Raw genomic sequence first — 21,091 nt, forward strand, 5'->3', positions numbered from 1 at the left:
ATATTTTATAAATTTTAAGGAATATGACAAAAAAGATATTGTAGGTATTGAAGGGGGGTCTCTGGGAGTAGTGGGGGTACAAAAGAGAAACAAGAATGTGATCTAATTCTATTTACTTAAAATATGTTTTTAAATGTTAACAAATTCAGATAAATTGAAATCAAGTAACTTTTCTCATCATAATGCAATAAAAGTTAAAAAAAAAAAAGAAAGGGTAAAACGAAACTCTTTTAAATCCATGCATTTGAGAAAGGAGGCTTTTACACACAGGTACCAGGATATTTAACCACCAGCATTGCTGTCAACAATGGCAAGTTCTTCCAAATCATGACAACCTTCAGTTAAGCTATAGATGCTTGTCTCCAGTCTCCCTTCAATTTAAACAGTAGTTGCATTCTTTACAAATTTAAAGGGAGATGCTGGAGAGATGACTCATCTGTTAATAGTGGTTGCTGCTCTTGTAGAGAATACAAATTTGGTTCCCAGTGCCTACCTGGTGGCTCACAGCCATCTTGTAACCCCAACCCTAGAGCAGCAGCTCTCAACCTGTGGGTCGAGACCCTTTGGAGGGTCACATTACCCGTTTACAGGGGTTGCATATCAGACATCCAGCATATCAGATACTTACATTATGATTCTTAATAGTAGCAAAATTACAGTAATGAAGTAGCAATGAAATAATTTTATACTTGGGAGTCACCACAACATTAAAGGAACTGTATTAAAGGGTCACAGCATTAGGAAGGTTGAGAACCACTGCTCTAGAGGATATGGAGCCTGAACACATACACAATAAATAAATAAATAAACAAACAAATACATAAAAAACAAATCTTTTAAAAATCACAGGGTACGCTAAGTGTATGTTTTAAAATTATTTGTATCTATATATAAAGCAGACTTGATACCATGTATAATTATAAATGGAGTTGCTCATGTAAGCAACTGTAATTAAATTCTGTGGGTCACAAACCCCAAGAAGAAATGGAAGCAGGAGGGGAGTTTTAGGGGGAATGAAAAGGGGGTTCAGGAGAAGCGGGAGGAAGATAACAGGGGAATGGAGAGTATATGTGATCAAAATACATAGTATACATTCATGAAATTATCAGAGAACAAAATCTCCCCTAAGTTTTGCTTTCAAGTATTCTGTCTGCAAAATTCCAGACTTTCCTTGGTTCTCTATTAAACAACATTTATATGGTCATAAAATATAAATACCACAACTGGATTAAACTGCAGCTTGATGTAGTTATTTTGGCAGAAAGAGGAGTCAGAAATGGAGAGAGAAAGCAGGAAAGTCCTCTCATATGAGGAAGACTCGAGCAATCATATATACATATCACACAGGAAAAAAATAGGACCAGAAAAGATGGAAGAAAGCTAAAATATAACCTAGGATCCAGCAGTCACACTACTGAAGATCTAACCCTAGAAATGAAATCAGCATATCAGAGACATCCGGTGCAGCACTCTCATAAAAGCTGAGAAATAGAATAATCATAATTGACTAACAGCAGATGAGTGGGGGAAAGACTATGGTACGTCTATGCAATGGAATACTACTTGGTCATAAACAAGGATGTGACTGACCCTGTCATTTGTGGTAATGTGAGTGGGTCAGGAAGGCATTATGTTAAGCAACATACATAAATACAGTATTGTTCAAATAAGGTATTTGTTTTTACAAATACTATATGATCTCTATTATATGTAGAATCTAAGAAGCTGGTGTATCAGACACTCTCACCTAGTAAGATAGTGGTTAACAAAGATTCAGGGGTTAGGAGCAGGACAGAAGAAAGGGTGAAGTTCCCAGGGTTTGAACTCGTGTCTTCAGGCTTGCATGCTATCTTAGTTAGGATTTCTATTGCTGTGATGAAACACCATGACCAAAAGCATCTAGGGGAGGAAAAAGTTTATTTCCTCTTACACTTCCAAGTAACAGTTCATTGCCAAGACAAGTCAGGGCAGAAACTTAGCAGGGTAGGAACCTGGAGGCTGGAACTAAGACAGAAGCCGTGGAGAATTGCGGCTTGCTGGCTTGCTTTCATGGCTTGCCCAGCCTGCTTTCTTGTAGTACCCAAAACCGCCAGGTTGGGGTAGCCCCACCCACAGGGAGCTTGTCCCCCTCATCCATCAAGAAAATGCACCAAACTAAGCATAGTAGTACTTTTAATACCAGCACTGGTAAGCAGAGGCAGACAGATCTCTCAGTTTGAGGCAACCTGCTCTACGTATGAGTTCCAGGTCAGTCAAGGCTACATATAGAGAGACCTTGTCTCAAAAAGAAAAAAAAAAAAGGAAGAAAGGAAGAAAGGGAAAGAGGAAGGGAGGGAAGGAGAGTGAAAAAAGAAAGAAAGAAAATATTTAAAAAGAGAGAAAATGTACCACAGGCCTGCCCATAAACCAATCTGGTGAGGGCATTTTCTCTATTGACATTATCCCTTCCAAAATGATTCTAACTTGTGTTGAGCTGACATGAAGCTAGCTAGCACTCATGACAAGCCCTTTAACCACTGAGATCCCCTGCCAGCCCCCAAAATTTTAAATTAGATGTTTCTGAGTGCTCTTGTCACAGGATATGATAAACGTATGAATGATCAATCAGTATGTAGGCTACCCTACACAATAGAATACTGTGACAATGTGACCTTGACACAACATACCTATGTATGCATAGTTATTATATCTTAAATATGCAGTTATTATATCCTCATTAAAACATATAGAGATTGCATACATATATGTATATATAACATTTTTGAGCCAGAGTATCATTATGTAGCCCTGGAAGAACCAGGCTGGCCTTGAACTTATAGGGCTCCATCTCCCTCTACCTATTGAGTGCTAGGAGGGATTTTAGGTATAGCAAGCACACCCAGTTCATGCAGTACTACCTATAAAACCTTAAAACTGCTGGGTAGTCATATCATATTCCTTTAACTCTGGCACATCTTCCTTTTTTTTTTTTTTTTTGTTTTTTTTTGTTTTTTTTAAGACAGGGTCTTACCACGCAGCTCTGGTTTGCCTGGAACTTGCTGTGCAGACCAGGTCTCAAACTCACAAAGATCCACCTGCCTCTGAAGGCATGGGCTAGGAAAAATAAGAGTATAGATCTGGCCGGGCGGTGATGGTGCATGCCTTTAATCCCAGCACTTGGGAGGCAGAGACTGGCGGATTTCTGAGTTCAAGGTCAGCCTGGTCTACAGAGTGAGTTCCAGGACAGCCAGAGCTATACAGAGAAACCCTGTCTCAAAAAACCAAAAAAAAAAAAAAAAAAAAAAAAAAAAAAAAAAAAAAAAAAAAAAAAAAGAGTATACATCTGGCAGGTGTCACCTGGTTTCTTTATAAGCCCCCTGAGGGGCAAGAGGATCAGAAGTTCAAGGTCATTCTTAGCCTCGGACCTGGGCCATATGAGACTTTGTCCTAGAAAGGGGTTGGGGAGGAGCAAAAATCCAATCTAATGAAAAAGATTTCAGAGGATAGAGTGATAAAGGACCCTTATAGACCCACTATGGTCATTCTCTTTCTCTCTCTCTCTCTCTCTCTCTCTCTCTCTCTCCCTCCTCCCCTCTTCCTCTCTCCTCTGTCTTTTCTCATTCTCCCTCCTCTTCCCTTCCTCTCTGCCTCCCGCCCGCTCCGTATTCATATTCTGCCAAGTCACCAGGAGCCGGAAGCTACTTTCTCTATTATGCAAGCAACAAAAGGATGAGTGGTTTCGATTATGAGAGCTGATAACTGTCCAGGGCAGAGAAAGCCTGGGCCTCTGAAAGCTTTAAATTACAACTTTGATGGCACTGATCCGAGTTCCTGAAGCTGCAACTGGGACACAGAGAAGCTGCAGAAGAACACGGAGTATTTTTCTCAAACACAAAGAAGGACCTGGAGTCAGATTAAACAAAGATTCCCTGCTACTGAAGCAGATGGGGTAGGGCAAGGGAGGCAGATTGAGATGAATCTATCTCTTTAAAGCTTGCTCTAAATGGCAAGACAGTTGCCTGATAAGTGGGGTGAAGATTAGAAAGTATCTCATGGTTATTCAGTTTCTAATGGAGAGTTTTATTTTTGGCAAGGAAAGTAAAACAGCATGTGGTTGTGTGACGTGGATAAGCGACTCAGACCTACTTAGGAGAGACTACCCTGCTTGGACCACAGTTAAGGGCCCAGTGGCTGCCAGTCACATAATGGCAGCCTTATCAGAGCTGTAGACCTAGTGTCTAGGAAGAGTGTGTCACCTAAACCCAGGACTTGGTGAGAAACAGCTCATTCCTACCTCTGCCGTGTGCGCACTTTATCTCAGCTGATGTTTTGACTCTGTAGACAAGACTATACGCTGTGGCCCAGATGTGTTTCAATAGCTAGCTCATGAAGCCCCTTAGAACATGACAGCCATTGGTGTGCAAGAGTAAGGGGGCAGGTAATTAAAGCCTAGGTCTCTTACCCAACTCTAGACAACTCTGAACATCAAACACACTTTAATCACTATCTATGGGACGGACAGATTGAGGGCACAGAATAAGATCAATGGCAAATTTCCTCCCTGTCCAATCCTGTCCAATCTTGTTTCTTCTCTTCTTCTCTGAGCTCAGGCACTGATCAAGAACTCCCTGTAATGAAGGTCTGAGAATCATCATAGGGAGGAAGGGAAGAAAGAGGGAAGGGAAGAGATTCAAAGAGATGGCTCACTGGTTAAGAGCTATCTAAGTGGCTATTCTGGAAGAGGATCAGGGTTCCATTCCTAGCACCTGGAAGCAGCTCACGGCCATTGCTAACTACAATTCTAAGGGATGTAATGATCATTTCTGACATCCATGGGTACGGCGTAATACACACACATACACCCACATAAAATATGAATGCACTTAAAAAAACAAACATCTTTTTTTTAAGGAAAGGAAGGAAATGTTTGATATTTTAGAAAAATCTATAAGCCAGAAACTAATTATTTCTGCAGAAGTCTTTGGGTTTTTTTGTTTTTGTTTCTTTTTTAAAAATATGGAATGCTTCATGAATTTGTGTGTCATCCTTGCGCAGGGGCCATGCTAATCTTCTCTGTATCTGTGGGGAGCCACAGCTGCCACCCTATACATATATATTGAACACCTGGTCTCCAGCCAGAGCAGAGAGCATTGAGATAAACAAGCCTTAGTTGGAAAAGCTGTGTGCCTCTAGTTTATGATGCAAGCTGGCATGATTTCTCGTAGCCTATTATGTTTTGCCACGTAGCCGATGAAGTTTGGGACCAGGGAAAGTATTTAACCCACAAGGACTGGGGGCTGGAAGGGTATTGAGTAAGTATGTATAGATAGTAAGTATGAGGAAAGAATAAGAAGTAGTGAGTAAGTATGTAGAATTGGGGCTGGTGATGGGTTATATAAGATTTAGGAGTAAATATTTAGAATTGGGGCTGGTAATGGGATAGGAGAGAAGAAGAAGATATAGAAGTAAGATGTAAGAATAGATGTAAGATATAGAATTAGGAATAAGCATGTAACTAATAAGATGTAACTAATAAGATGTATGTAAGTAGTAATAAGTAAGATGTAAGAAGAAGATATAGAAGAATATAAAAGAAGCTAGCTAGTAAGAAGTAAATATGAAGGTTCCTGATTAAACTGCATGGAGAAGGGCTCGGTGGTAGCCTCCTTATGTCCAGCTGGGACGAAAAAGGCACCCGACATGTATCGTTCCAATTTTTGTATATGTGCTGCCAAAGCGAGCACTCTGCAGAAGTCTTGCCAGACTTGGGTTGATTTTTCATTTCTTTGTTGTTGTTTGTTTGAGACAGGATCTCCTGTAGCGTAGGCTAGCCTCAGAGTCATTACTTAGCCAAGGATGGCCTTGCACACTGGTGTGTACCACCACATCTGGTTTCTAATTTCTTTTCTTATTTCTTTTTGTTGTTGTTGACTGCACACTAAATCATTATGTAAAAAAAAATGTAAGCACCTATCTTATAATCCATATATTGGATAATAAATAAGTATAGATGGGAAATAACAATGTAAATAAATATTTTTAGCATCAACAATGGAAGCCTCATCCAATAAGAACACCCACTGAGCAATTTTTGGAAGCTTAGGAGAGGAAAGAGCCAACTCAAGCATCTTGAATTATTTCTATCCCTTAATTTCTGGAGACAGAAATTAAGCAAGAAGTAGAATCCTGTGAAAAATTTTTTGGGATTCTTCTAAAACACACACACACACACACTTAATGGAATCACATGAGCACATGTCTTCTGAATGCACACCTCTGTTCTGGTTTCTCCCTCTCTGCTTCTTGAATGCTGCCCACCAAGATTCTGAGAGCTGTGTGCTCTGAGATGTGTTGTTCTACAGAGCCCCTTGCTCCCTTCTGGGGATCAGCCCAGGTCCACACACAAACACACCCTCCCACCCACTAATGACAACTGCTTAAAACATGCAGGGCAGGGAACTGGGAAAAAGGGAGAAGGCAGCCTCTCGTTACTAGATTCAGTTTCATTTGTTGTAATTTTATTATTATTTTAAATTACACATACAGGCTGTGGGTATGTGTACATGATTGCAGGTATGCATAGAAATCAGATGGAGCTATTCCAGGCTGCTCTGAGCCTCCTGATATGGGCGCTGGAAACTATACTTGAGGCCTCTCTAAGAGCAGTCCTTACTCGATCACTGAGCTATCTCTCCAGACACTGTTGCTTAGTCTCTTAATAAACATTTGTACTATTTATGTATATGTGTGCATCACATACATGCATGGTGGCACAGAGGCCAGATGGATTGCCTGGAACTGGAGTTATTGGATGGTTGTTAGCAGCCATGTGGGTGCTGGGAATCAAACTCTAGCCCTCTGCAAAAGCAGCTAATACGCTTAACCGTTGAGCCTTTCTCCAGGCACCAGAACTTTTTGTATTATTTAGTCATCATCATCGTCGTCGTCGTCGTCGTCATCGTCGTCATCGTCGTTGTCATCGTCGTCGTCATCGTTGTTGTCGTCGTTGTCATGGTTGCAGTATTTTGGGTCAGGGTCTTTCTGTGTATCCCTGGCTGACTTGGAGCTCACTATGTCAACCATGAACGATCAGAGATCCACCTGCCTCTGCCTCCCAAGTGCTGGGATTAAAGGTGTGGCCTATCAAACTTTATGACTCATACTCTTTTGTTCATGTGTGTGGTATGTGTGATGCGTGTATGTGGGTGTGTGACTGTGCACAGCTTAATATACATGTTCAGAAATCAGGGCAAGATAGTAGGTGTTCTCCTCCATCCCTCTCCTCCTTATGGCCTAGAAATGGAAGTCTCTCACTGAACCAGAAGTGGCTCTGAGGATCATCTGTCTACACACACACACACACACACACACACACACACACACACACAGGCACGCATAGCCACGCTTGACTTTTTACATGGGTTCTGGGAATCCAAACTTAGATCATTCCAGAGCAAGCGCTCCCACCCATGGAGCCCACCGTCTAGTCCCTGCTATGTGAGTTTTAAGCTGAACTTCATTTTTATAAATAGCACATGCACTCACAGTTGAAAAGGTAAAGGAAAAGAAAGGTAAGCTACTCTGACTCTCTGACGAAGGTATCTCAGGCTGGGGTGAACCTTCCAAAGCCAAGGGAGGCTGGATTCCTTACTTTTCTTCTCGTGCTGTCACCAAACACCTGATAAGAAACAACTTGTGGAGAGCAGGAGCTGTTACCCTAAATATGGCGCCTGGCCTTTGGCCAGAGCAGAAAGCACTGCGATAAACAAGCCCTTATTTGGAAAAGCTGAGTGCCTCTAGTTTGTGATGCAAGCTGGCATGATTTACCATAGCCTATTATGCTTTGCCGCGTAGCCGATGCTGATTGGGACCAGGAAAAGTATTTAACCCGTGAGTGCTGGGGGCTGAGAAAGAAAAAGAATGAGAAATGAATGAATGATTTGGTAGTACAAGGTTCCTGAATAAACTGCTTGGAGAAGAGTTCATGGTCGCCTCCTTATTTCCGCTGGTCGGTGAGGTGGCGACAACAACTAAAGGGTAGGGGGTTTACTCTGGCTCAATTTGAGGTGGTTCAGCCCATTAAGGAGAGGAAGGCATAGTGGTAGACAGTTTTATGGTAGCAGGTGCTGTCACTGGACTCTGCCCATCCCGGCCTCACCTCCCTGACCCACTTCCCTTAGCTAGGCTCCAGCTCTTTAAGGCTCCACAGCCTTCCACACTAGCCACACCAGCTGGGAAACCAAGTGTTCAAACACATGAGTCAGTGGGGACACATTTCAAACAAAAGCTCTTTGTCTAACATTATGTACATCTTCCCGATGGTTTATCCAGAGAGGGTGGGTCTGTAGGAACAACCTGTAACAGTAAATGAAGAAATAAAATAAAGCAAACCCTGCCTGTCGTTCAGTGGCTCTCCCTGTACTCTGTGCCTCCTCCTTGGCTAAACAGAGAATTTCCAAGAACTCTCCATGTGACAGCTGTTGGCATGACAACTGATGTAGCTCATTGGACAGAAGCCTTTCTCAGAGCTCATTCTTGACATCGCACTCTCTGCCCTAACACAGACTTAGGTTTAGATACTCACTTCTAGGGTAGTGCCTACTGCTAGTACTCAGGAGGCAGAGAGGCAGAGAGGCAGAGAGGCAGAGAGGCAGAGAGGCAGAGAGGCAGAGAGGCAGAGAGGCAGAGAGGCAGAGAGGCAGAGAGACAGAGAGGCAGAGAGGCAGAGAGGCAGAGAGGCAGAGAGGCAGAGAGGCAGAGAGGCAGAGAGGCAGAGAGGCAGAGAGGCAGAGAGGCAGAGGCAGGCCTCTGTCTCTGTTGTGAGTTCGAGGCCAGCCTGGTCTCTATATAGTGAGTTCCAAGCCTACATATTGAGATCTAACTCAAAAATAGAAAAGCTTCTTGATGTTGCCCTTGCCTATGTCTTTGGCCCCAGGACCCTTTTATCTCCCTGTGTTTGAAATGCCAGGCCTCATTCCTGTTCACTGTAGAGTTGCTAAGATTTCCTAGAAGCATCATAACTGAGTTCAGGGATTAATTTTCTTTTCAGTGAATGAGTGTTTTGCCTGTATGTATATATGTGTACCACATGCATGCCTGGTGCTCAAGAAGGTCAGAAGACATTGAATCCTCTGGAACCCAAATTACAAATGGTTGTGACTGACTGTGTGTGTGTGTGGAGAATCAAACCACGGTCCACTTTGCAAGAGTGGACCAGTGCTAGGAACCGCTAAGCCTTTGCTCCAGACTTTCTTTTTTATTTACGTTTCAGGAAGTCTGTGAAAAGGTTTCCAGCTGTCTTCCTTGTAAAATTTTATTTTATTGAGACAAGCTTTATTGTAGTCCAGCCTGGCATTGAAATCAATACATTGCTAAAGATAACCTTGAACTTTAATCTTATTGCCTCTACCTCCAAGTGCTAAGACTATACACATGCATACAACTATCCCCCAGCATCCTCAAGTACCAACATGTTATCTAGCCGGAGTACATCTATCAGCACTAGGAAAAATCAATTAAATAATACCATCTACTAAGTTACAGAATCTATTAGAATGTTGAGGCTGCAGAGATGGCTCAGCGGTTAAGAGCACTGGCTGCTCAGGTTCAATTCCCAGTACATACATGGTAGTTCACACTGGTCTGTAACTCCTGTTCTAGGGCTTCTGACACCTTCATACAGATATACATGTAGGCAAAATGCCAATGAACAGAAAATAAAAATAAACTATATATTTAAAACAGTCATTTTTCCAATTGCCCCACTATTATCTGGTTTCTAAAGCTATCCTTTGAAAAAGCTTCCTACTAGCCGGGCAGTAATGGCGCAAGCCTTTAATCCCAGCACTTGGGAGGCAGAGGCAGTCAGATCTCTGAGTTCAAGGCCAGCCTGGCCTACAGAGTGAGTTCCAGGACAGCCAGGGATATACAGAGAAAGCCTGTCTCAAAAAAACAAAAAAACAAAACAAAACAAAAAAATTACTAACTTCATGTTAAAAAACTTCTTTTAACTTCTAAAGTTCTGAATATATACATAAGAAATGGCAAGAGGGAAATTTAGAAACTGTACTGGCTGGGTTTGTGTCAACTTGACACAAGCTGGAGTTATCACAGAGAAAGGAGCTTCAGGTGAGGAAATGCCTCCATGAGATCCAACTGTAAGGCATTTTCTCATTTAGTGATCAAGGGGGGAGGGCCCCTTGTGGGTGGTACCATCCCTGGGCTGGTAGTCTTGGGTTCTATAAGAAAGCAAGCTGAGCAAGCCAGGGGAAGCAAGCCAGTAAGAAACATCCCTCCGTGGCCTCTGTCTGCATCAGCTCCTGCTTCCTGACCTGCTTGAGTTCCAGTCCTGACTTCCTTTAGTGATGAACAGCAACATGCAAATAAATGTAAGCTGAATAAACCCTTTCCTCCCCAACTTGCTTCTTGGTCATGATGCTTGTGCAGGAATAGAAGCTCCAACTAAGACAGAAACTATAGCAAGATATATACGAAGGAAATAAAATATAGCCACATCTGATCAAAGACAAAACTACTCATTTGTTGGACACACAGACATCAGAAAAGCCTGCTAAGTGACACACTGTGGGGTAGTATCTGGAAAATCCAGCATGGTTTCTTAGGAAAGAAAAGTCAAGCAGGGGTAAAGGGGATGAGAGGACAACCTGTGAGCTTTCTCTGGGTCCCAGTATAAATATGCTATAAAAAATTTTAATAGACTCCTAAGGTGGATCCCGAGGATCGAACTCAGGCAAGTCAGGCTTGACAGCAATCCCTGATAACTACTGAGCCATCTTGTGGGCCCATAAATATTCATATTAGAGATACTTGTGGAAATATTTACAGGTGCAGTGACTACTTCGGAGTCATAGGGGTGGGGCAGGTAAGGAGGAGGTGACACAAATTAGCTATGCATTAACAATTATCAGAGATGTGTGACTTTGAAGCAAGTTCATTGCACTTGGTTATGCTTATAATTTTTCCATTACAAAATTTTTCAAGTATTCCTTTCTTGTTTCTCACCAATGAAGTCCCATTTTTATATAACCTATTAACTAACTTCCTGCTCAGACAATTTCATATATGTATATAATGTACTCTGGTTACACACACACACACACACACACATCCTGACATCACATTTTGATACTCATCTATTAAACAACTTTTGATTGATCGTGCTATTGAGATATCTGGGATTAAGTGAGCGTGGCAGCTCAAGGCTTACAGCTTAATTCAGATTATTCTTTTTAAAGATTTTTTTAAAAAATGTGTTCATGTATGTGTGTCTATGTCTGTGTGTACATGCACGTGAGTGCCCACAGAGAGACCAGAAGAGGTGGTCAAATCTTCTGTAGCTGAAGTCACAGGTAACTGTGAGCTGCCTGGGGTGGATGCAGTGCAAGCTGAAGCATGGAGCCATCTCCTCAGCCTGGATTATTCCTCTATATAGATATAGATATGCACATAGATATGGATATAGATAAAGATTCCTTTATATAGGTATATAGATACACAATTAATTCCTTGAGAGTTTCATACAGAATATTTTGGTCTTATTCACTCTCCACTCTTCTCTCTACCCCCTCTCAGATTAACCCCATATACTCCATAATATAGGGTCAAATTTGTGCTGCCCAAATATTTTTGGGTGTGGGACTATCCCCTGGAGCATGGTCAACCAACAGGGAAACCACGCCCTTAAAGAAAACTCTCTCTGCCCCTTCTCTCAAATGCTATTTACTGTCCACAGCTCCTCAGTTAGGGGCTGGGGCTCAAGAATGCCTTAAATTCCATTCAGGAATGATTGACAGGCTGGATCTAGTGCAGATCTTGTGAAGGCAACCACGGGCACCGTGAGCTCGTGCGCACCAAGATCCTACCATATCCTATATGCAGAAAACGCTGTCACTCCAGCTTCTTCCCCCCCACCCCCACCCCCACCCCCGACATCCTACACCCGGCTGACGACCTTTCCCTCCCCTCTGCCACTGTCTGCTGTGGTCACTTTCCCAAAGCCTTGTGGGAGTGAGAGTGTGCAGTACAGAGGACCGATTTGTGACTGAGCACTCCACCGCCGCTTCCTCTTTGCACTTTACACGGTTCCGATTTCCACGTTAGCCACCGCACAAAAAAACACAGATTATTCTTTCAGGAAGAGAACCGAGAACAAGTCAGGGCAATCTGTAACAATGCATTTAATCAGCTATAATCAAATTCCACAGGGTGTAATTTAGACACGTGGTTTCCTGGGTGGTCAGGTGGGGAGCGGTGGGTAGGGATGAGTGGGTGAGGCAGGGAGGGGCAGAGACAGCGGGGGTCACGTGAAAGTTGAGCTGGCCGAAAAGAAGTCAAACCCAGGTAAGGAAAGTTGAGCGAAGAGTAATTTCCCAGAGGACTAATTGCTCCAGCTTTCTTGGAGGGGAGGAGGGAGAGGGAGGATAAACTGAGGTGAGTCTGCCACCCACTGAGTTAATGACTCTTGGTGTTGGAGTGCCAGTAGGTGACAGGGGATGCCAGCTACGTGGTTCACGTGCGGTCACTGTCATAATTATAAACCTCGAGGAGAACTATTTATCTGTCAGCAGACCGGCTGAGTAATAGACGTCTCCCAGACCTGTCGCTGAATAAACGCAACTTCCGGGCTTGCAGAACCCGCGCTGATTCATGGAATGGTGGGGTTTTGAGTGTCTGAGTTACTGTTTGGATTTTAAGGTCATGTCTTCATGTTTCACCTGAGTGATGTGGGGAAGTCCAGTCGTCCGCTCTTAAAGGAGCACAGCTGACACGAGTTAAGTAACATAATTAAGGATCTAAGAAAGAAATCCACAGTGCCCTTCTTGAGGTTGTGTCCCCTCCCTGCCTTATGAATATGAGCATTCCTGAACAAAGCACATCGAAGTCTGTTAGCTGTTTTTAGGACTTACTTTGTGTGTGTGTACACTGTGTGTGTGTGTGTGTGTGTGTGTGTGTGTGTGTAAGTTCATATGCATGTATGTACATATGCACAGGTCCCTTCAGAAGCCAGGCATCAGGCACTGGGGTCCCATAGAGCTGTGATTCTCATCCTGTGGGTTGTGACCCCTTGAGGGAGTTGAATGGCCCTTTCATAAAGATCACTTCAGACACCGGAAAACACAGATATTTGCTGTATCAGTAGCAAAATTACAGTTATGAAGTAGCAACAAAATAATTTTATGGTTGGAGGTCACCACACCATGAGGAACCATATTAAAGTGTTGTAGCATTAGGAGGGTTGAAAATTACTGATACATAGGCCTTTGGGAGCCACTTGACACAGTGCTGGGGACTTAACTCTGGTCCTCAACAGGAGCAGCAAATGTTTAACATCAGAGATGCCTCTTCAGCATCAGGTGTCTTTTATAAAAAATTATTTAATTTTTATATAAATTTTATTATATATATATATATAATTTGTGTGTATGCGTGCCTGCAGGTGCTTAAGGAGGCCAGGAGAGGGCGCTATGCTGGGAAATAAACTTAGGTCCTCCAGGAGAGCAGCAAATTGCTCTTGACTCTGGTCACTACTGAGATATCCTTCCCACCAATATCTGTTATCTTTTTAAATATGATTAGCCTATATTTTTGTTTGTTTGCTTGCTTATTTTTTGTTTTTCGAGGCAGGGTTTCTGTGTAGTCCTGGCTGTCCAGGCTGGCCTCGAACTCACATAGATCCACCTCCTTCAGTCTCCTGAGTGCTGGGACTAAAAGTATATGTCACCATGCTGATCAATTATCCTGTCTTTAAAGGGAGAAAGAGGGGTCCCTGAAGAGGAAAGGTGGAGTGTAAATTAATCAAGAGGCCAGCCAGTCAGGGGAACACCACAGCAGCACACTCTTGGAGGTGCCAAGCAGCTGACCTTGCAGTCCCCAGGAGCGAGCACGGAGGGCGGCCGTGCTCAGATCCGGGTGGCAGTGGGTGAGGTTACAAAAGATCTTAGGAAGCACGCAGGACTGGCCCTGGAGCCTGCCGAAGGGTGGAGGAGAGCCTTATAGCCACGCAGGCTATTGATCACTCAGCCTCTGCTCACTGTCCCCGGGCCCCCAACCCACCTGCAAAGGCGTCCTACCTGCTGGGCAAAGAATGCTGCGCCTGCCCTGGCCCAGGGCCCAACCTGCGCAGCAGGTCTGCAGGACCCACCAAGCCTGCTCCGGTGGCCCTTCCAGTGGAGCTAAACTGGTGGGGGTTAGAAAAGTGACGCTTTCTACCACAAGTTTCTGACTCAGTATTCTGATGCTCAAGTTACAACCCGAGCGCCCTCGTGCGTTAGCCGTGTGCACCGCATTCGGTGGAGCGGACAGGACTGCAGTATTGGGCTGGGCCTGGAAGGGGGACTCAGAGCAGAGTAGCAGATATGTCCAGTTTATGCTTGCCCTTTAGATATGCTTGTTCTGAAAAGAACAATAGCTCAATAGCTGTCAAAAGACAGAATCTAGCTCGCTCACCTCCCTCTCATCCTCCCTCCTGTCCGCTTGCCTTCCTCTCTTCCTCTCCTTCCTTCCCTCCTCCCTCTCTCCCTCCCTTCCTTTCTTCTTTCTTCTTCTTTCTTTTGTCCCCCTTATGCAGCTTCTTACCCAGTCTCTCCATTTAGTCCAGACTGGCTTTGAACTCCCAGCAATTCTCCTGCCTCAGTTCAAGAGCTGAGTTTATAAGAGTATATTACCATGCCTGGCCACATTTTCATATTGATAAACTCCTACACAAATGCTATTTGGTAGTGTAAGGCAACATTCGCCACCAAAGTTTGTAGTTGGGGCTGCTCATTCAGGACAGATTTTCTACCCCTACTGCAACAATGTCCCTGAGATTTTTCATTACAGCCTGCTCCACCCTGTCTGCATTGCTCAGAGTGACCAGTAGAATCACTAGTGGGTCATCGCAGCATAGCTGGTTACTCTACCAGCTTACTGTGAGCAAGGAGCTCTTTCCTCAACATAAGCAGCTATTCCAAACATATTTAAATGATAGCATCAGCATGGTGGCTCACAGTGGACACTGAGTTGGAGTCTTAACACCAACTACCACTAGTTTGTGATCTTGAAAGTTACCTTTGTGTGTATTAGCTCCACACCTACCACCTGGAAATAACAGAGTCCTCGTGAGACTTTTGTGTTTTTAAGACAGAGTCTCGGGTACCCCAGGCTGGCCTCAAACTCACTATGCAGCCAAGGATGACCTTGAGCTGATCCTTCAGTATCCATCCCTGAGAGTGGGTCATGCCACCATTGCCAGTTCATGTGGCACCAGATAGTAAGCCAGGGCTCCGTGCATGCTATGAAGGCACTCTACCAGCTGAGTTCTGGCCACAGCCTCTGTGGTTCCCTTTTATTGAGATGGTGTACACAATCCTTTAGGCCTGAAAAAAGAAATGTGCTCTGAACCTGAACATCTGGGTGTGGACTCAAGCCTTAACGCTTACTGTTTGGGGATTTGGGGTGAGTCACTTCCTTTCTCTGTGCCTCAGTCTTCACCCACAAGATGGGTTTGAGAAGCTTGTTTATGAAACCCCAGCCCTTGAGAGGTTGAGGCAGGAGGACTGCTACAAGTTCAACCTGCCTGGGCCACAGAGTGAGACTTTCTCTCATACAACAATGATAAAAAGTAAAATAATAAAATAAATTGGGGATAAGAGAATCTCACCAAGTGTTTATGAGATTAAATGAGATATGTCTATCATGCTTAGATACAGTGAAGGCTCAGTAAGTGTTAGTCTTTTTTTTTTTTTTCCTATTTGTTTGAGACAAGGTCTCATGTGGCTCAGGCTAGTCTCCAATATACTATGTATCTGTGGTTAACCTTGATCTCATACTCTTCTTGCCTCCACTTCTCAAACACTGGGATTCCACATGGGTGCCGCAAACCAGGCACCATAAGTCTTTAAAACATTTACGGTGTTTGTTCTCTTTGGCATCCTGCTGTTTAGAAGACTGACTGATTTTATCCTGACTCTTAGATTCCTGGGTAAACAGTCTGCATCTGCTTGTTCATCTTCTGACGCTTGTCTCTTATGACCTGTATGTGACCCTACCACCACCTGAGAAGGTGGTTGTTCTTACTGCCCTCCCCGCCCCCAGTTTGCTCACTTACTAGATAGGGACAGTAAGTGGAACCAGGACACACGCAGCTCCTTCCTCCAAGGCCAGGGCTCTGTCTCTTTACTGTAGCACAGTTGCCTTTATAAAACCTCTAAGAGAAGAAGCATCGTGTGTGTGTGTGTGTGTGTGTGTGTGTGTGTGTGTGTGTGTGTGTGTGTAATGCCAACTTCAGTGCCATTCCTCAGAACACTGTCCACTTTAGTTTCGAGACATGGTCTCTCATCTGTCTGGAGCTTGTCAAGTAGGCTGGGAGGCAGAGGAGCTCGGAGGATCCACCTATCTCTGCCTGCCCAGCGCTGACCAGCACTGCAAGCATCAAACACTACATCCTGTTTTTTAAGCAGGTTATGGAACTCGACCTTAGGTCATCTCCTGCTCTGCCAGCACTCCAGTCACTAAGCCATTTTCCTAGCTCCAGTGCACATCTTATTATATGATCCTTTGCCAGATACCTATGCAGGCTTATTTGTATTTTTTTTTTTTTGAGATGGGTCTCATTGTGTATCTCTAGCTGGTCTGAAACCCACTATGTCAACCTAACAGACCTTGAGCTCAAAAAGATCTTCCTGCCTTTGCTACCCATGTGTTGGGGTTAAAGGTGTGTACCACCATGCTTAGCCTCAGTATTTACATTTTTCAACCTACAGAAACTTCCTATCCAGACCTCAAAACTTCAAAAAAAACTAAAAGAACTCAACCTCGACAGCTAGCAGCTCACCTTCCTAACTTCTCAGTGGCCCATTAGCTGATGCTTCCAGGGAGAAGGCCAGAGAGGGTGGCAGGAGGCAGCTGGGAGTCCGTCCAGAACTTCCCTGTCTCCCCCAGGCTGTTCCCAACACCTGACACAGCTCTTTCCAAATGCTCCTCCACTGCTGTGACATTTGTCACACTTCATCTCTGACTGACTGTGAGCTCTAGGAAGCTCAAGATAGAGCCCAATATGTCCTTTCCCCAAGAGAGCAGTCACCCTGTCTGTTTTCTATCAGGGCCACACATGTTGGCAAACACCTATAACCCAAATACTTGGGGCCCTAAGGCAAGAGAGTCAGTGGAGTTGGAGTCCAGTCTGGGCTATGCAGGGAGATCTGTCTGCACTAATTTGCTTCCTGTTGCAGTGATAAAACACTGGCCAAAAGCACTTGGGAAGGAAGGGATTTATTTTATCTTACAAGTTACAGTCCATTGTTGAGAAACCCTGGCAGAAACACAAAAGAGGAACCTGGAAGCAGAAACCTGGAGGCAGGAACCTGGAGGCAGAAATGCTGCTTACTGACATCCTTTCTCTGGCTTGCTTAGGTAGCTATCTCATATAACCGAGACCTATTTGCTTAGGGATGACACTGCCCACAGTGGACTGGGTCCTCCTACAATAATTGACAATTAAAAAATGCCTTCACATGCATGCCCACAGGTCAATTAGATGGAGGGTTTTGTTTTGGTTTGGTTTATTTTATTTCATGTACATCAGTGTTTTGCCTACATGAATGCCATGCACCATGTACATGTAATGCCCTCAAAGGCCAGAATTTCAGTGTAAAATCCGCTGAAATAGAAGTTATAGGCAGTTGTTAGCTGCTATGTGAATGCTGGGAGCCAACCAAATCCAGGTTCTTTGAAAGAGAAGCCAGTTCTCTTAACTGCTGCACCATCTGTCTCTCCAGAGACTTGAGCCCTCCTGGATTTTGGTATTGGTCGGGGTTTCTGGATCCAACCCACATGATGCTGAAGGTGGCTATATGAGATAGCACTCCTGTCACCTTACTGAGAAGTCTTAGAGAGCTAGAGTCAGTCAGCATCACACACCTAGGAAGAGAACAGCTGACACTTGACCTCAAGTCTGTCTGACATGGAGCAAGAAGACTTTAACTTCTCTGTCCTTCTTGCCTCTGAGAACTTCAGAGCAGCTGAAGAAGTGGCAGCCATTTCAGGGGAGACCCTCGATGTGAAGAAACATGAACCACGGTGAACACGGCAGCCTTCCTATGCTAACCATTGGTTTCTTCTCATTCTTTTCCTCCTAGGTGGTGGTGGCTCCTCTCTGGGGGTGTTCTCTGGGTACCTGGCAATCCGCGCCCTGAGTCAAGACCAGGGAGCTCTGTCTCCCAGTCCCTGGCACCAGGCAAGGAAGGCTATCCAATGTCAGAGATCAGCAAAGCCCTCCATGTGACCAACCCATGCACCAGCACTTGTCTTCCCAGCATGCTGCAGCCACGTTTCCAGCAAGCAGTTTCGATGGCGGTCAGCCAAGGCTCTCGTTTAGCCAGTCACAGATGCCTGGTCACAGAACAGCTGCTCCCTGCATGTGTCTGGTCCCAAAGGCCAAATGTTTCCACTCAGTTCCTGCAGTCCTAAAGCCTCCTCTTTCCTCTCCCCATGTCCCCAGTTGTCCCTTCCCAGAAAGCCAACCTGAACCAGAGCCATTATCTCTGGGCTTGATTTCTTTTCTTTTCTTTTAATAAATGTATGTTAATAATCTCAATCCCCCAGTCAAAAGAAACAGACTAACAAAAAAGATTAACAACAGCAACAAAAACAAAAACAAAAAACATGGTCCCTATCCAATTAGACTCCTCAGCGCGTAAAAATAAACGTTTGTCATGTGTATTTGACTACTGCAGCCCAGGGCCATGCGTGGGTCCATGGTCCTGCTGCAGCTGGGGGAGGTATTAATGTCAGTGGCCCATGTTACCACTGAAGGCCATGCCACTTTGTCTGATCTGCTCTGAAGCCGTGTTGACGTCACTGGCCTGTGCTGCTATAGAGACCTATGATGCTGTCCATGGTTCTCGCTGTGGCAAGGGGCCCAGCTGATGTCCAAGATCTGTACAGCCACCAGAGACCACGTGGATGTCCGTGGTCTGGGCTGTTGCCAGAAGGCATGTGGAAGTCCATGATCGATCAGCTGAAATATGGCATGTGAGATGCCTTAGTTTTCCACGTACTCACACTCTCAGCCTGGACCTGAGCCAACTGTCATCATCTTCGTCCTCACATAAATATTTCTCAATGATGTCCAGGGCACTATTGCTAATGTAAGTGTGGTGGTGGTGCTGTAAGGACTCAATTTTTTTCCAAGCCACCAATTTCCTCTGAAAACACAGCCTTTTCCTCTCCTGTCGATGGTCTATCTGGAGGAGATAAGAAATGATGTCAAGGGTGATGATGACAGCCTCCATGTCTGGGGCAGTGAGCAGACTCAGCATTGGCTCCAAGATGCCTGAGTGGGCAAGCAGAGTCCGCTGGCACTGAGAGGCCCCTGTTGCGATGTTAGCCACGGTGCACACAACCTCTTTCTGGACTTTTAACTAATTCTGTATTCCTTAGTAGGTCTACCAAGACAGGCAGCAAGTTACACAAAGCTGGACGTGGTGTCTGGGCCCAGCCGCCATGTTGCTCATCATCCAGGCAGCCAGCTTCTGGATGGAGGACTTTGGGTACTCCAGGGCCTGGCCCAACACCTTCAACATGCCAGTATTGATGGCCATTTGGGTCTGTTCATCTGTTCCAGCCACAATGTTGCCCATAGTGTGGAGACAAGGGGTCAAGACACTGAGTTCCGAGCTGGTCATAAGCTCTACAAGCCTGGGCAGGGTGCCGGTGGTCACCACACGATGGATGTTCTCTTTACCGCCCTCAGTCAGGTAGGACAGGGCCCAGCAGGTATCTGAGAGGATCTCATTATCATGATGCAGCAGGAGCTGACTAACAGAGCATCTGCCTCATGGCATCCTCAGAAGGGTGTGGATATTCGTTTCGGCATAAGTTAGACAAAGTCCATGTGATGTTCCGAAGAAATGTGATCGGTATGTTTTTTGAAATAAGGTTGATCAGGTGCAGAATGGCATTATTGGAAATGACATTTGTCTCTGAATTCTGCACAGTCACCAGCAATATTCCCAAGGGCCCGCACTGCCTGCTCAGACACGGTCAGGTGTGGGGAACAGAGGAGTTCAATCAGGGGGCTAAATGGCACCCCCTTTCACAACAACTCTGATCTGTTCTGAAGTTCCTAAGGCATTGTTGGTGAGCGCCCAGGCAGTCTCGCACTACAGGTTGGGGAGAGGTGTCGCCTTTGGGAAGTCCAGCTTGGGAATGAGCCCTGCCTCAATAATCAAATTTAGAGGAGGGTTATTTTCCTGAGATAGCATTTCCCTGGTAGCCTGGGTGGCCAGGAAACGCAGGATCGTATCCGAACTATTCACTCCTTGGATGATGTCATCCAGAGTGAAGTTGGCCTCTTTGACTGGTGCTTGAGAAAACATGTCACTGGAGAATAGATCAATATTTCTTCTCTTTAGCACCTGCTCATCTTTCCTGGTCTTCTGGAGTTATAGGCTGGAAGCAATCCTCTGTTGTCACTACAAAGACATGTCTTTGCTTCAGTACTTAAATTTCTTCAGCCTTTCTTAGGGAGCATCTGAGGTAAGCATGTTGACTGGAGGAAAGACACTACCTCATAAAGTTGTTTTCTAGCCTATGTCTTCCTTGACTCCTAGGTCTTCTCAGAGTATTCCTCCCATTTTCAAGCATTGGCAGAGGGTCCTTCAGAGAGCTGCTGGGCTTGATTTCTAAGTACTCAACAGCCCCAGTCATTTTGGTAGCACTGGGCTAGCGGGTCCAGAGTATCTGATGCCTTCCATGCATATGGCTATTTTAAAGGTGTCCTCATTTTCTTTCTCTTGCTTTGACAGAATACTCGGCCCAAAAGTAACCTGGGGGAGGAAAGGGTCTATTTCTTACAACTTACACATCACTCTCCATCACTGAGGAAAGTCAGGGTAGGGATCATAGCCAGGAACCTCGAATCAAGAACCACAGAAGAACACTGATGCTGGTGCACTCTCTGGCTCACTCATAGGCACATGCTTAATTAGCCTTTTCTCTTTGTTAAAGCCTACAGACATTGGGTGCCTATTTATTTATTTTATCATCTATTTTATCTGTATGTCTGTCTATTTATAATATACATGGGATCCCCTGGGATGAGAATTACAGA

General features: G+C 44.6%; 1 long non-coding RNA gene and 2 pseudogenes across 1 annotated transcript; 1 reads left to right on the forward strand and 2 right to left on the reverse strand.

Moving 5' to 3' along the window:
• Nucleotides 1-4,989: 4,989 nt before the first annotated feature.
• Nucleotides 4,990-5,063, reverse strand: LOC116100098 (annotated as a pseudogene).
• Nucleotides 5,064-12,303: 7,240 nt separating this feature from the next.
• Nucleotides 12,304-18,574, forward strand: LOC116098205. The gene is made up of 2 exons (XR_004121743.1): nt 12,304-12,339; nt 18,117-18,574. It is a non-coding gene; the product is annotated as an uncharacterized LOC116098205 (long non-coding RNA).
• A 463-nt stretch (nt 18,575-19,037) lies between these two features.
• On the reverse strand, nt 19,038-20,525 carry LOC116099940 (annotated as a pseudogene).
• Between the last annotated feature and the right edge of the window lie 566 nt (nt 20,526-21,091).

Source organism: Mastomys coucha, unplaced genomic scaffold (genome assembly GCF_008632895.1).
Source record: "Mastomys coucha isolate ucsf_1 unplaced genomic scaffold, UCSF_Mcou_1 pScaffold20, whole genome shotgun sequence".
NCBI lineage: Eukaryota > Metazoa > Chordata > Mammalia > Rodentia > Muridae > Mastomys > Mastomys coucha.